This window comes from Myotis yumanensis, unplaced genomic scaffold (assembly GCF_028538775.1).
Source record: "Myotis yumanensis isolate MYYU_CA2020_CCGP unplaced genomic scaffold, mMyoYum1.0.hap1 SCAF_2, whole genome shotgun sequence".
NCBI lineage: Eukaryota > Metazoa > Chordata > Mammalia > Chiroptera > Vespertilionidae > Myotis > Myotis yumanensis.
In genome coordinates, this window is record NW_027223753.1 from 89,201,697 (window position 1) to 89,216,247 (window position 14,551).

The following is a 14,551-nucleotide window of genomic DNA, read 5'->3' on the forward strand; positions in this document are numbered from 1 at the left end:
AAAGTAATCTTGGTTGTAGGTTCTTGGTATTCAGCGATAAGCATGTCTTTAAGTGAGAATTTTTTAAAAAGTTAAAGTGGATAAATTTTGTGTTATAAAATGTTATAATTCACTACAATTAAAAAATAAAAGTAAGTAAATACAATAGTGAGGGAATTAATACTTTTCCTGTCAGACTGAGAAGTGTTCTCACCACTGTCCTACAGTCTCTAGCTAGTGAAATATTGCAAGAAAAATAAATAAAAGGTATACAGATTGGAAAGGAAGAAGTAAAACTGCCTTTATTCGCAGACAACATGTAGAAAATTCTAAGGAGTCTCCAAAAACTTACTAGAATAAATAAAGCCGATCAGCAATGCCACAGGACACAAACCAATATACAAAATTAACTGTATTTCAATATATTAACAACAAAAAATAAAAGGTGAAATTAAAAGGCAATTCCATTCACAATAGCATAAGAAGAAACACAAAATACTTGGGAACAAATTTAACAAATGAAGTATAAGTGCTATGAACTAAAACCCACAAAATGTTGATAAGATATTTACCTGAAAAGCTGAATAAATGGAGAGACATACCATGCACATCAATTAGAAGGCTCAGTATTGTTAAGAAGGCAATTCTCACAATTTGATCTAGAGATTCCAAACAAACCCTATGAAAATCATATTTAGAAATACAGAAAAACCTAGAAAAGTCAAAATATTTTTAAAAGAGCAAAGCTGGAAAACTTATGCTATCTGATTTCAAAATTTACTATAAAGCTATAGTACTTAAGACAATCTTATTTTGACATAAGCATAGAACGTCCAAAAATAAGCCCTGGTATTTATAATCAATTGGTTTTCAACAAAGATGCCAAAGGAAAAAATTATAGCCTTTACCACACACTACACACAAAAACTTATTCATAGATCTAAATATAGGAGCTAAATAATCATCTATCCTACTGCCAAAAATGTACCCCCCAAAATCCATATTAACTAGAGCTTTGCTTTATTTCACTTAGGCAAATGAGGCTACAGATGCACCAGATATCTAGAATATTTTACCAATATTTCCTACCAATACTTTATCAATATTTTCCTCTCTGTTACCAGATTTGTCAAACTGGGTCCGTTGGAAGAAAACCCCATTACAACACCCTGATGGACATCTGCATTGGAAGAAAAAGCAGTGGCATTTTTAGGTTGACCCCAGGGGCACTAAAAAATTCTAAATAGGTTTGAACTCAGATTTTTGTTTCATAGAAGGATAATTTGTTTTCCATCTATAGAATTAAACTGAGAGTTATGCCAGTAATTTCTCAAATTCAGCTGTGACCATTCAGTGTAATGTATTTTGAGGACCTGACAAGGAAAGGAAGGCCCACCCAGAGCTGTCCCCTATTGGGTTGCTTGGGCCCTAAAGGGCTGAGAGGGTGTACGGAGTCCTAGGTCAGCAGCTGTGTTTTTGGTATGTCACATACCACGGTGCTCAGGTGTGCCTATTTGACAGTCTGAACGCTGCAGATCAGGGCTGAGCCTGCTTAGGTGAAAGGCCTCCAAGGCAAGCAATCCCTCAATTAATTTCTCAAGGCTTCAGTAGACCTGAGAAATGAGTGGACACACCTCTCTCTCAAGGGAGAAGCTGTGGGTTTGTCCACATCTTCTGGATTCCCTCCAGCTTCTGGGTAGGGCTTCTTTCTTGCTATTCAGGAATAGGTGTGGAAAGCAGCAAGCTTCTCTTCTCCACCAGTGGCAGCATTTTCATTCACCTGCCAATACAAGCAACAACTTGTAGGACCCACACTTCACTTTTTTAAAAAAGAGATTTGGTACAAAGAAAAGCTGGTCCCCTTCCCATGAGGCTAGTAAAAAGAAATTGTATTTAAAACAAGGGTATATACTCAAAATTCTATTTCCATCTCTCCCTACCTATTGACAAATATTCATGAGAATTGAATTTAAGAATAGTCATGCATGTCTTTTTAAAAGAATAACCTCCCTCCTATCAATGAATTAAACTCAAAAACTCTATTTCAGTTAGTGGTGACCTTTGTTTTAGAATGTGTCACACTCTCATCAGAGACAACCTTTTCTTTCTTTTTTTTTTATTGCTTAAACTATTACAAAGAGTATTACATATGTCTCCTTTTTTTCCCCCGCCCTTAACAATCCCCTACCCCCCAGTGTCTTATGTCCATTGGTTATGCTTATATGCATGCATACAAGTCCTTCGGAGAGACAACCTTTTTTCATGAATAAAAATGCTACAATTAAGAATTATAACTCTCAATATTTATTTACCCTCATACCCCACTTTGTACCTAAGAATTTCAAGACAAAATTGCATGATCACATAACAGAATAACTGTATGAGCCTCAGCACGTCACTTCCCTCTTCTAGAGGAAACATGAGCAGGGGTTGGCACACAATCACATGGTCAGAGCTGCTAGTCCTCAATTCTGTGATAAATCGATTAAAGAAAATGCCTAGGACCAGCACGAGGTCAGGACACAGTTAAGCATGGCATGTGACCCCTGAGTTTCCAGTGTTATTTCTGAGTATTTCTCCTACCAATACTCTATTTTCCACCATTTTTGAATGAAACAATGTTATCATCTTGATTCTTTTTGATATTTTCTTTTTGTTTTAAAAATATCACTGTTTTCAGATCATAAAATTAATACTATTCATTTAAAATATAAAAAGTTATGAAGAAGAAAATCAAATCATCCATAATCCCTCCACCAAGAGATAATCACTGTTAACATTTTTGTTGTATTTTCCTTTAGTGTTTTTATGTATAATCACCCCCCCTCCCCCCCAAAAAAAGTTTCATAGCAAATACATCAAAAGCAATTTCCTATTCTTAATCTATACCCACATGGGATAAGACCACTTACATTTGGTCATGAGCTTGTCCCAAAATGCCACCAGCCTGGGTCCTCTGTTCCCTCCCTCGTGGTCTGTTTCTCCATCCACCCTGACCCTAAGTTCCTCGGCTGGGACCTGACTTATACAGGACTCTAGGTTCAAGTTTTGACTATTTGCCTTCAGTGTTGTCTGACCCCCCTTAGGCACTGGGAATGTGAACTGTAAAGGCAAAACTCCATGCAACTATGCACCAATATAACAAAATCAAGTAAAACTTTATTAAAACGTACATCCTTTGTTGTTTTTGATGCTTTGGAAAATAGAGTTTTACTTTGCCTTTTTAAAATGCAGGTATTTCCAAAGACATGGGATACTAGAGTGCAGGAACATATTTGCAACACCAGCACATGGCCCATAATAAGTGCTCAAAAATGTCCAATGAATGTTTAAATAACATTTATCTAACTCTTGCTCCCTGTCTGGGGGAATACACTCAAAGCTTGAAGTTAAAAATAGCAACAGTAATAAATGTGGTCAGTGGCTCTGCATCCTTTATCAGCCAGAATCACTAGTCTTTAATCATTTCAACATCTCTGTTCCCACATTGGCTCTCACCTTCTTGACTACTAGCCTGTCCTCCTGCAGCCATGGACTTAATCTGCTTTCATGACTGCTGCTTCCACTAATCTCCCCTGGTTGACGTAGACTTTGCTCTACCACCAAGGACACACTGGCCTCCTCCTTCATTGACTCACAGCCTCTTCTCACCTCCCACCGTTCCAACTACTGCGGTCTGCTCCACCTCCATCTCTCCTCTGAAACCATTCTTGCCAAGCTCTAGGATAATTGTTAATCATTGTTTTACCTAACCTCCTTAAAACAGTTGACACACTTGACCTCACCCTCCTTGAGACTCCGACTTTGTAGTACATGATTCCTGCGTCTGGTTCTGCTCACACCCTGGCTTCCCCTTACAGCCTCTTCTTCAGAGTCCTTCTCTGCCTGAGCTGTAAATGTTAGAATTCCCTGGGTTTACTCCTCAGCTCTCGTATGTCTTTACCCTGAGACTCATCTCTCTGGTCTCACCCATTCCCATGATTTCTGCAGCATCTATAGATCCTGCATGCCATCTGTGAGGGGATTATCAACTGCTTACTGAATAATTGCACTTAAATGTCTCTCAAAATCAGCATGTCCAAATGGAACTTATATCTTCCCACCCAAACCTCCCGTTCTTTTATTGTTTTATGGAACCCAAGTCAGAAATTTAGGAGATTCCATGCTCTTCTACAACCCTAGATCTAATGGTTCACCAAGTCCTGTTGATTCTACCTTTTTACTATTTAGCCAATTGTTCTCCAGACTGTGATCTTTCCAAGATGTCCATCTGAATGGGAAGCTCTCTCTGTAACTTCCCATTTCTCTAATAATAAGGGGAACCACCCTCCTTCAGAGGCCCTCGTCCCTTCATAGTGTTATCAGTAGAAGTGGAGTTCTTAAGGGTACTGCTAGAATAAGCATTTCTTGAGGCCCCCATGGGAGGGTGAGATATGGTCAAAAGCTTTATTTCCATGGAATTACATCCCTGTGTTTCTAAAGTCGAATTTCCCTTAGTCCAGTCATAGAAGGAGTGTAGCTGGGGTTTCAGTAAAGCTGGAAGCAGAGTCAGAGTCCAGAGTCCCTGTTCCATGTTGCAGCTGGGTCGTTCAGCATCGGGCTAGTTACAATCCATTAGTCCATTATGTGTGGGGGTCCACATAGCCGTGGGCCACATGGGAGAATGCCAGGAAGCCAAGTGTGAGCCATGAGCCAAGGTGAAAGGAATCAACAGAGAGAAGTTCTTTATTCAGGAAATTAAGTATCCCACATCTTCATGGTGGTCACACCCATTCTGGCCAACCATCTGCCCCCAGGTGTGATGGACAGCAAGGACCTTCACTAGTCCCCCCAACTTTACTGGGCATGTGTCAATCTTCCCTTTGTTGGATCACTAGGGAGTATAAAGTTGTAGCTTCCTGGTGAGCTGTCCAAATGACATGCCTATAATGACTGGCTTCTCCTTTTACTCCTTTTCTGTTATTAATAGCTAGGTTAATTGCAATGGTCTCATTAATTCCTATGGTCCAGTCATACCTAACTGCTTTTCATTTATTCAGAAAGCTCTGATATCTCTAACCTCTAGGTAGTTACATCTACTATTCCATGTACCTGGAAGTCTCTCTACCCTTTCTGTCACCTGGCCATCTTCTGCTCCTTCTTCAAGTCTTAGGTTAGACATCATTTTTAGGGAGATTTTCAGAAAGTCTTTCTGAAGCTTTGAAGCTCTTGGAACATGCTCCTGATATATAAGCTCCAAGAATGCTCTGTATCATCTTAGCACTTGCATAGTAATTGTGACTGCCTTTGTACTTGCCTGGACTGTCAAGTGAGTGTAAGTACTGGGAGGCAGACACAGGTTTACCTTGTTTGTCTTTGTATTACCTGCACAGTGCTAGCACATAGTAGATAGGTTCTCAAAAAATTTGAGTATAATATTATTTCACCTTAAAAAGGAAGGAAATGCTGACACATATTACAACATGGATGAAACATGAGGACATTATGTTAAGTGAAATAAGCCAGCCACAAAAAGACAAATACTGAATGATTCCACTCATATGTGGTACTTAGAAAGTCAAATTCATACAGACACAAAGTAGAAATGGTGCTTGCAATGAGGCTGGAGGAGGAAGGAATGGGGAGTTAGTGTTTAATGGAAACAGAGCTTCAGTTTGAAAAGATGAAAAAATTCTGGAGATGGATGGTGGTGATAGTTGCACACCAATGTGAATGTACTTAATGCCACTGAACTGCACACTTAAAATGGTTAAGATGGTTTTATGTTATTGTATTCTTCATAGTAAAAAAAAAAAAAAAAAAAAATAGAGCCCATAGATGAGTCCCTTTGAAGCAAAAAGTTCTTGTGTGATGTGAGGAGTCACACCTCTTCCCCCTAACTAATCTGTTCCGGAAACTCAAGTTCATGCATATTGAATTACTTACTAGTAAAGCCAGGCACACTTGAGATATGTTTTGCTGCGGGAGCTACCCATTTGCAATCTTTTCTTCAAGGAGATTCTGTGAGAGGCGCTCATTTACAGATATTTGAGAGTCGGAACCATTTACTCACCTTCATTCATCACTATGTGTTGACATGTGTGTGACGACCAACCTGCTGTTTAATACTGTCATTCTGTAATTATCCCTATCACAGCAGACAGGTACAAGGATCCCAGTCCCCGGCACATCACCAAAGTGCAGGGAGAAACTTGGGCTCCCTCAGCCATCAGTGGGAGTGCCAGCCAGTGAGTAATGAATGGACCTGCAACAACAAATGAGGCTCCCTGTGACTCATCACACACAAGCTGCTTTATCTCCCTCATCCCACCCACAGTTCCTCCCTGTCCTTTCCTCCAGAGAAGCCGGGGACTTAGATGAAAGTGGGCACACTGTGCCCCGAGTCAGGAAGGCTGCTGAATCAGGAGCCCGCTTGGCCCTTACTGCATGGCGCCAATAACACCTCTGCCTGGGCCGCGTCTTTCATCTGAGCACCTCAAAGTCCTTAAAAGCATTGACTATGAAGTCTCATGCAGGCCTGGGATATGCAGGAAACGAGTTCAAAGTTGGAGAGATTAAGGCACAATGGGGGTCACAGTGGAGCTGAATATCACACAAGAAAATGGTCCAATGAAAACTCTCGGACTTCCATGTTATTTTTAAACTCCTCCCACCCTTTTTTCCCCCTGCTACTTTCATATTTTCAATGGATGGGGAAAGGAAATAACAACTTTGCACAAAATATAATCCACAAATAGCAACTTGGTACTTTGGGACAGCCCAGAGCATTTTTTAGAAATCTTGTGGCTTTTAAAACTCTTCTCCTCCAGAACTCCCCCAGAGTCTCTCTTTTTCTGAAAGCTCTATTTCTTGTCAGTCTTGGACCATAAGACTGAGTGCTTCCCAAATTTTCATGTGCAGAAAAATCACCGGGGGGTCTTATTAAAATGCAGGAGCTGATCCAATATGTCTGGGTGGGGCCTGAGACTCTGAATTTCTAATACACTCTCAGCTGCTGATGGGGGCCCAATGCCCACACTCAGAGTGGCAAGTGGCCGGACAGAGAAAGGCTCCTGTAGACAAGTAGCAGTTGGAGCCTGCCCATTCCTTCTCTTAGCGCAGCTCTCTGGTGCTTACTTATTCTGAGTTTAATCATTCTCTTTAGAGTCTAATTTGCAAACCGTGCTCATGTTAGCATAACAGCACTGGAAGGAGGCACAAAAGTTGTGGTTGTTTTGTTTAAAGACTGTGCAAACTGGGACATGGTACTATCTCTGATGGCACTTCACATAGTTAATAGACGTGCTCCTTTAAGGAGTAGTACCAGGTATAATTGTTTGCTAAGCAACATTCCAGCACATTAGACTAAAAAGTGAGTAAACTTAACAGGAGGTCACTTGGGGTAAAAAGAGAAACTACTTTCAAACCAACCATCCAATGCATGTCAAGTACATAGTCCAGGCACAGAAGAGGTTTTACTACATACATTTATCAGTCTGACACGACCTTTCGCCCCCAGCATGTAATTCATGGTCCCCACCATTGTCATGGCAACACTGATAACCAGCAGTGGCTTCTCAACACCCATGGAATGCCAGAGTCATCCAAGCAGTCTCATTGTTTAAATCTTCCAGCCTGTCACCCTATAAGAGGCGGTTGAGGCTCTGGAGCACAATCTATCTATACTAATAAAAGGGTAATATGCTAATTAGACTAGACATCTTCCAGAGGTCCTTCCTGACAAAGCCGGGGGTTGGCCGGCCTGGCCCCTCACCCAGGACACCCTGCTCCCAGTGGGGACCCCCACCCCAATCAGGGGGCATTGCCAGCCTGCAAACCCCCGGCGGCCCCTCGCCCAGGCCACCCCATTCCAGCAGGGACCCCCACCCTGATCGGGGGTGGGGCCAGCCTGCAAACCCCACAGCCCCTGCCCTGGTGGTCCTGCCCCACAGCGGTTTTCCCCCATTCTGATCCTGGACCCCCTTCAGGACAGGCCAGCCAGCCTCCACCCGTGCACCAGTCCTCTATCCTATATAATAAAAAGGTAATATGCAAACTGACCTTAACAGCAGAATGACCATTGGACCAGTCACTATGAGGTGCACTGACCACCTCTTGGTCCCTTTCCCAGGCTGACAGGCTCCAATTGCCTGCTGGCCACCTGGTGCGGGGCCAGGGCCAGTGAGTGAGCGGGAACAACTGACCTCTTGGTGCCTTCCCCCGGCTATGAAGCACCAATCACCCAGTGGTGAATTGGGAACTGGGGTTGGATGGCGGCAGTGGGTGAAGCAGCTGCAGGCAGCTGGGAAAGATGGCCCTGATCACAGGCCAGGCCTAGGGACTGAACCTGTGCATGAATTTTGTGCACCGGGCCTCTAGTATATATATAAAAGCCTAATATGCTAAGTGACCAAGCAGTAGACCGACCAGTCGCTATGATGTGCACTGACCACCAGGGGGCAGATGCTCCAACCGGTAGGTTAGCTTGCTCTGGGGTCTGGCCAATTGGGACTGGGCGAGATGGGGCCGGACACACCCTAGAACCCTCCCACAGTCCCTCCTCCAATTGGCCCCGATTGGGACTGGGCAAGATGGCTCCCACCTGTGCACAAATTTCATGCACTGGACCTCTAGTTTCTAAATAAAAAGGTGTATCACAAAGCCTAAGTCCTTTTCAGGTGGCCTCAAACAAGGGACAGTCACCATGGCAAAAGATTTGCCGGTGTTCCTCTAGCCCACATATCAAAGGTAGGGACAAAGAGTGGAACTGGTAACATCTGCTGCCCACCACCACCCAACCCTCACCTCACTTCCACCCCACTGTGTAGGGAGAAGGGCGCAGACAGCGCTGACAGTCCACCCAGTACGCTCCCAGCAGGGGTGGTGGAGGCAGCTGACTTCTATAAACAGATTTTCATTCCCTGCACAAATTCCTACATCCTAACAACATGAAACTTTACCTTTTTCTTTAATATTGGCAAATATTTCAAATGTACTGAGAAATGCAGATAATATTGCAACTATGTATATATCTAGCTTAATCAACTCTCAACATTAAATTTTTCTGAAAGAAACCAATATATAGGTGTAGTTGATGTTCCCTGTGTACACCTCCTCAATTTTCTTTCTCTTCCTCTTTCCAGAGCTAACCATCATGACTTTGCTATTTGCCATTCACATGTGTGTTTTACACTAATTCTTCATACGTTATGTGATAATAAAAATATGTTATTGTTTTGCATGGCTTTATCTCCCACTGTATGCATCTACTTGAAACTTGATTTTTTTCACCGAGCATTCTCTTTGTGAGATGTGTCCATGTAGTTCATTCATTTTATCTTGCTGTATAGTATTCTATTGCATGGATTTAAAAGAGTTTATTATCCATTCTCTTGTTCATGGGCATTGAAGTCATGTAAAATTTTCACTCTTATAAATAAGACTAGAAGCCCGGTGCACAAAATTTGTGCAGTCGGGGGTTGGGGAGCCCCCCAGCCTGGCCTATGCCCTCTCACAGTGCGGGAGCCCCACAATTGATCACCCCAAAATATAGGCCCCACCCACCCATCCGGGGCTCCTTGATGGATTGCCCCAAAGAGGTAGGCCAGAGCTGAGGTTCCCGCCTCTGCGCCATGCGGGGCTGCAGAACCCCCAGGCCTCACCGTTCAGCAACCTGCCAGGCCCTGCCTCCTCCGCCGCCTCCTCGACAGGCACGCAGTGTCAAGTCCCCATCCACCTGCACATGCCCAATGCGCACGCAGCCTCCTGGTGATGGATTGTGGGATTGTGACAGCATAAGGGCATCAGGGAACGAGGGCATGATGACCACCTAGGCTATTAGTATAGATTGCCATGAACATACTTGTAAAGTCTCTTTGTCCATCCTCATGGCCTAAATTCTTTACCTAGGAGTGGAATTGTTGGGACACAGTAGGCATATCTTTCCTGGATGGTGCTAATTTACTCTTTCTAAGGCGACCAGCTTACGCTTTCACCAGTTGTGGGAGACTCCTATCTCTCCACATCTTTGCCAACATATAGAATAGTCAGACTTTTAACTTTCTTATAGGAAGAAAATGATATCCCCATTGCCTTTTAAAAACAGCCTTATTGAGATATAATCCCTACACCATACAATTCAGCCATTTAAAGTGTACTATTCACCCTAACTGGTGTGGCTTAGCGGATAGAGCATCGGCCTGTGGACTGAAAGGTCCCAGGTTCGATTCCGGTCAAGAGCATGTACCTTGGTTGCGGGCACATCCCCAGTAGGGGGCGTGCAGGAGGCAGCTGATTGATGTTTCTCTCTCATGGATGTTTCTAACTCTCTGTCCCTCTCCCTTCCTCTCTGTAAAAAAAATCAATAAAATATATTTAAAAAATAAATAAAAAAATAAAGTGTACTATTCAATGGCTTTTAGTACATTCAGAATTGTGCCTCCATCACCACAATCAACTGTAGAATATTTTCATTACCTCAGAAAGAAATTCAGCTCCTCTTAGCTATCACTCTAGTCCCTTCCTCTTCCCTATCCCCAGCCCTAGGCAAGCATTGATCTACTTTCTGTCCCTATAGACTTGCGTATCTATTCTGGACATTTCATGCAAGTGACATCATACTTTCATTCTCTTCACGAATTCCTACAGCCTGACTATATAACAATTCATTTCATGTCTTTAATATTGGGAAATATTTCAGTATGTGACTGGTGCCCATTTTAATTTGAATGTCCCTAATTACTAGTACGTCTCATAAAGGTTTCATAAGCTATTGGTCACTTGGTATTCCTCTTCTCAAAATTGTCAATTTACATTCTTTTATCCATTTTTTTAAATGGGCTTGCTTGTCGTCTCTTGTTTATTTGTAGTAATTAGTTAAATGCATCTGAATCCTTCTTTGGTTGTATAAGTTGCCGATGTTGCTGGAAGGCAATCATCCCTGGATTTCTGTGTTCCTGCCCCATCCAGGCCTTTCAGAGCAACAGACAGCGACATGCTACAAAGATAAAGAATGCCTTCTTTCTCCCCAGGCCCAGAGCCCTTTGTTTACATTCCAAATGGTTATAAAAGCCTAGAGACCTTGCTCTCCTCTCCCCAGAGTGGATTCCTTTCCATTGGAGAGCAAAGGTCTCTCCCTCCCCCTCCAGAGGGGGCGGGCCAGTGTGCGGCAGCATCTTTGCATGCTCTGAGATCCAGTTTTAGAGCTCTTACCTGTGTCACAAGCCCTGTACCTGCAGGGTACATCTGGCCCTAGCTCTGTTGCCTATTGGGAATTGGCAGTAAGACCAATATGTGAGCAAATACTTGGTTTTTCTCTGATCTAGACACCTCATGTTTCCAGGCAGGGTAAAGAAATGTATATAGTTAGAAAAAACTTATATATCTTCTCCTAGTTTGTACCTTGTCTTTTCTCTGTTTAGGCTGTCTTTTTAAATTTTATTTTGGTAAAATATGCATACTACATAAAATTTACCATTTCAATGATTTTTAGTATACAATTCAAAGACATTAATATATTCACAATGTTATGCAATTATCAGTATTATCCATTTCCAGAACTTTTTCATCTTCCCAAACTGAAGCTGTACCCATTACATACTAACTCTCCATCCCCCACACCCCTCAGCCCCTGGCATCCACCATTCTATCTCTGTCTCTATGAACTTGACTATTCTAGGTACTCAATTTAAGTGGAATCATACACTATTTGTCTTTTTGTGACTAGTTTGTTTCACTTAGCACAATGTCTTCAAGTTTCATTCACATTGTAGTAGCATGTGTAAGAAGGTTCTTCCTTTTATTTTAATTGTGGTATAATATATAACATAAAATTTAAATTTTATCCACTTTTATTTATTTATTTTTTAACACTTATACTTGAGTGGAACTAAGTAGACTCACACTGTTGTGCTACCATCACCACCATCCATCTGTAGAACTCTTTTCACCTTGCCAAAATTTTTATCATTAACAACAACTCCCACCTGGCTGGGGTTGCTCAGTGGTTGAGGGTCGTCCTATGAACCAGGAGGTCACAGTTCAATTCCTGGTCAGGGCACATACCTGGGTTGCAGGCTCGATTTCCGGTGTGGGGCTTGCAGGAGGCAGCAGTCAATGATTCTCTTTCATCATTGATGTTTCTAGCTCTCACTCCTTCTCCCTTTAAAAGAAAAAAATAAAAAATAAACAAGAAAAATACAACTCCCCACTGCCCCTCCCCCCAGCTCATTCCTTTTCAAGGCTGAATAATATTATAGCCATTGTTTATCCACTTATCCATTGTTGGACACTTGGGTTGTTTCTACTTTGAAAGTGTTTTGGCCATTGTGAATAATGCTGCTAAGAACATGGGTGTGCAAGTATCTGTTTGAGTCCCTCCTTATTTATGCTGTCTTTTGACAATAAAAAAAATTAAATTAAATTGTTTTAACGTTCACTTTTTTGCCCTTTCCCTTATGGTCTGTGTTTTTTATGTTCCATGAAGCATCGTTTCAAAATCTGCCATGCTAGCTATAATGGCCTGCCTTGCTTCTGGTTCCCACTGCCCTGTAATCAGAATGCTGAGGCTGTTCACCTCCAACTCGGGCTCTAGGCCAGTGATGGCGAACCTTTTGAGCTCGACGTGTCAGCATTTTGAAAAACCCTAACTTAACTCTGGTGCCGTGTCACATATAGAAATTTTTTGATATTTGCAACAACAGTAAAACAAAGACTTATATTTTTGATATTTATTTTATATATTTAAATGCCATTTAACAAAGAAAAATCAACCAAAAAAATGAGTTTGCGTGTCACCTCTGACACGCGTGTCATAGGTTCGCCATCACTGCTCTAGGCCAACCTGCCCAAATTAGGGCAAACACTAAGCCTGGTTCCACTCCAGCTTTATGCCCTGGGTCCTCTCATGATTCTCCCCATTAGCACTCCTTGAGTCCAACCCCAGTCTAGCAACCAGCCTCAAGTCTGTTTCCTCTTGGCTGAGTCCTGTCTACTTTCATTGGTTCTTCTAATAAGCAGGATCTTGTGCCTGAACTCAATCCTCGGTCCAGGGCCTTGCTGTGTCCTATGCCTGGACTGCCTGCCCCGCCCAGATTGTCTGATTGCCTGAGTTTTATTCCCTGCTTGCTCCAGGGATCTTTTGTCCTTCTCCCAGGTCAGTGAGGTCTCAGGTGACCAGCGTCTGGGTCACTGCCTCCTCCCCAGAGCTGCCTATATTCCTCATGTAAACAAACTGATCATTACTCATTTTACCCTTTTTATACCACCTACTATGTGCCAACCACTGCTTGGATGCAGACAAACAAGACCCACATCAGCATGGTGCTTACGGGGTGGTTGGGGAGCAGACAATAAATAGGAAAATGTGAATAAATGAAGTAGTTACAGGCTCTAGAGATTATAAACAGGGTATTATGCTAGAGAGTAATTTGGACATGGGTGCTGCTTTCTCATCTACCTGTGAATGGCCTACTTTCCCTTTAAAGTCCCAGACCCTGCCTCCCTCTCCTTAGTCCAGAATGGCAGGCAAGCCTCAACTGCCTGATTTGTCCGCAGGGCCCCATTTTCTTATGGAATCCCCATATGTGCATACCAAATAAGTTTGTTTATTTTCTCCTGTTAATCTGCCTCATGTCAATTTGGTTATTAGACCAGCCAGAAGAACATAGAAAGTTAAAAGGAAAACTAATTTTTCTCCCCCACAATACAAAAGGCAGGGAATGCCAGTGGTCTGGTGGTATGTGCTAGAGAACGCACAGAGGCTGGGAAGGAAGTCTGGGGGCCAACACCATTGTCCAGGTGAGCCGGCAGTGGAAGGCAGCATAGAGAAAGGCCATGGTCCTGTGACAAGCAGCTGATGTGAGAGATCCTGGAGGAAGGCCAAGCCAAAACAATGCCCGGGATGGGGGAGGGCAGAGATAGTTCCAACAGGAAGATAAAATGCAAGAAGAGGAATATATTTGGGGGCAAGCTGAGCAGTTCAGATTTAAACTGGTCGAGCTAGAGAAGCCAACAGGTGATCCATTAATGTATCATGTAAGTCTAGTACTAATTCATTAAATAAAAGCTGTTTTAATTCTTAAACTGGAAGAGTGGTGCCCATGGTAGAGTTGATCAGGTTATTGGTTTGACAACCGCTGCCCAGCCCCACTTCCTCTACTGAAATAGGATCTCCTGGAAATTAGGTACATACTCTAAGTTGAATGAGACACCACCTTCTCCCACCACCACCACCCCCTCCCCACCCCCCCACCCCCCCCACACACACACACAAAGAGAAGATACAAACTACAAAATAACTCTATTTGTAGGCACTGCATTAGCAGTTCCTGGGTAGAAAGGTTTGGAGTTGTGACTAGACTGTGGTTCTCAAACTTTGATGTAAATATGAACTTCGGGGGATCATGAAGACAGGCAGATTCTGATTGTGTAGGTGGGTGGCGCCTGGAGTGCCCTCCCTGGAGATCTGGATGCTGCTGCTCTGGGAAGGATGTTTGCGTGCAAGAGGCTAGAACACACTACTGAGAATCTGAGAAGACAGGAGGGGAAGAGAAGGGAAATGACAGGATATCTGTCTATGCGGCCCCAGAAGTCA

General features: G+C 42.8%; 1 long non-coding RNA gene across 1 annotated transcript; it reads right to left on the minus strand.

Annotated features, from left to right (window-relative positions):
- Nucleotides 1-1,525: 1,525 nt before the first annotated feature.
- Nucleotides 1,526-12,112, minus strand: LOC139001952 (uncharacterized). The gene is made up of 3 exons (XR_011470116.1): nt 12,022-12,112; nt 6,032-6,223; nt 1,526-1,759 (listed from the first exon to the last, which is right to left on the minus strand). It is a non-coding gene; the product is annotated as an uncharacterized lncRNA (long non-coding RNA).
- Between the last annotated feature and the right edge of the window lie 2,439 nt (nt 12,113-14,551).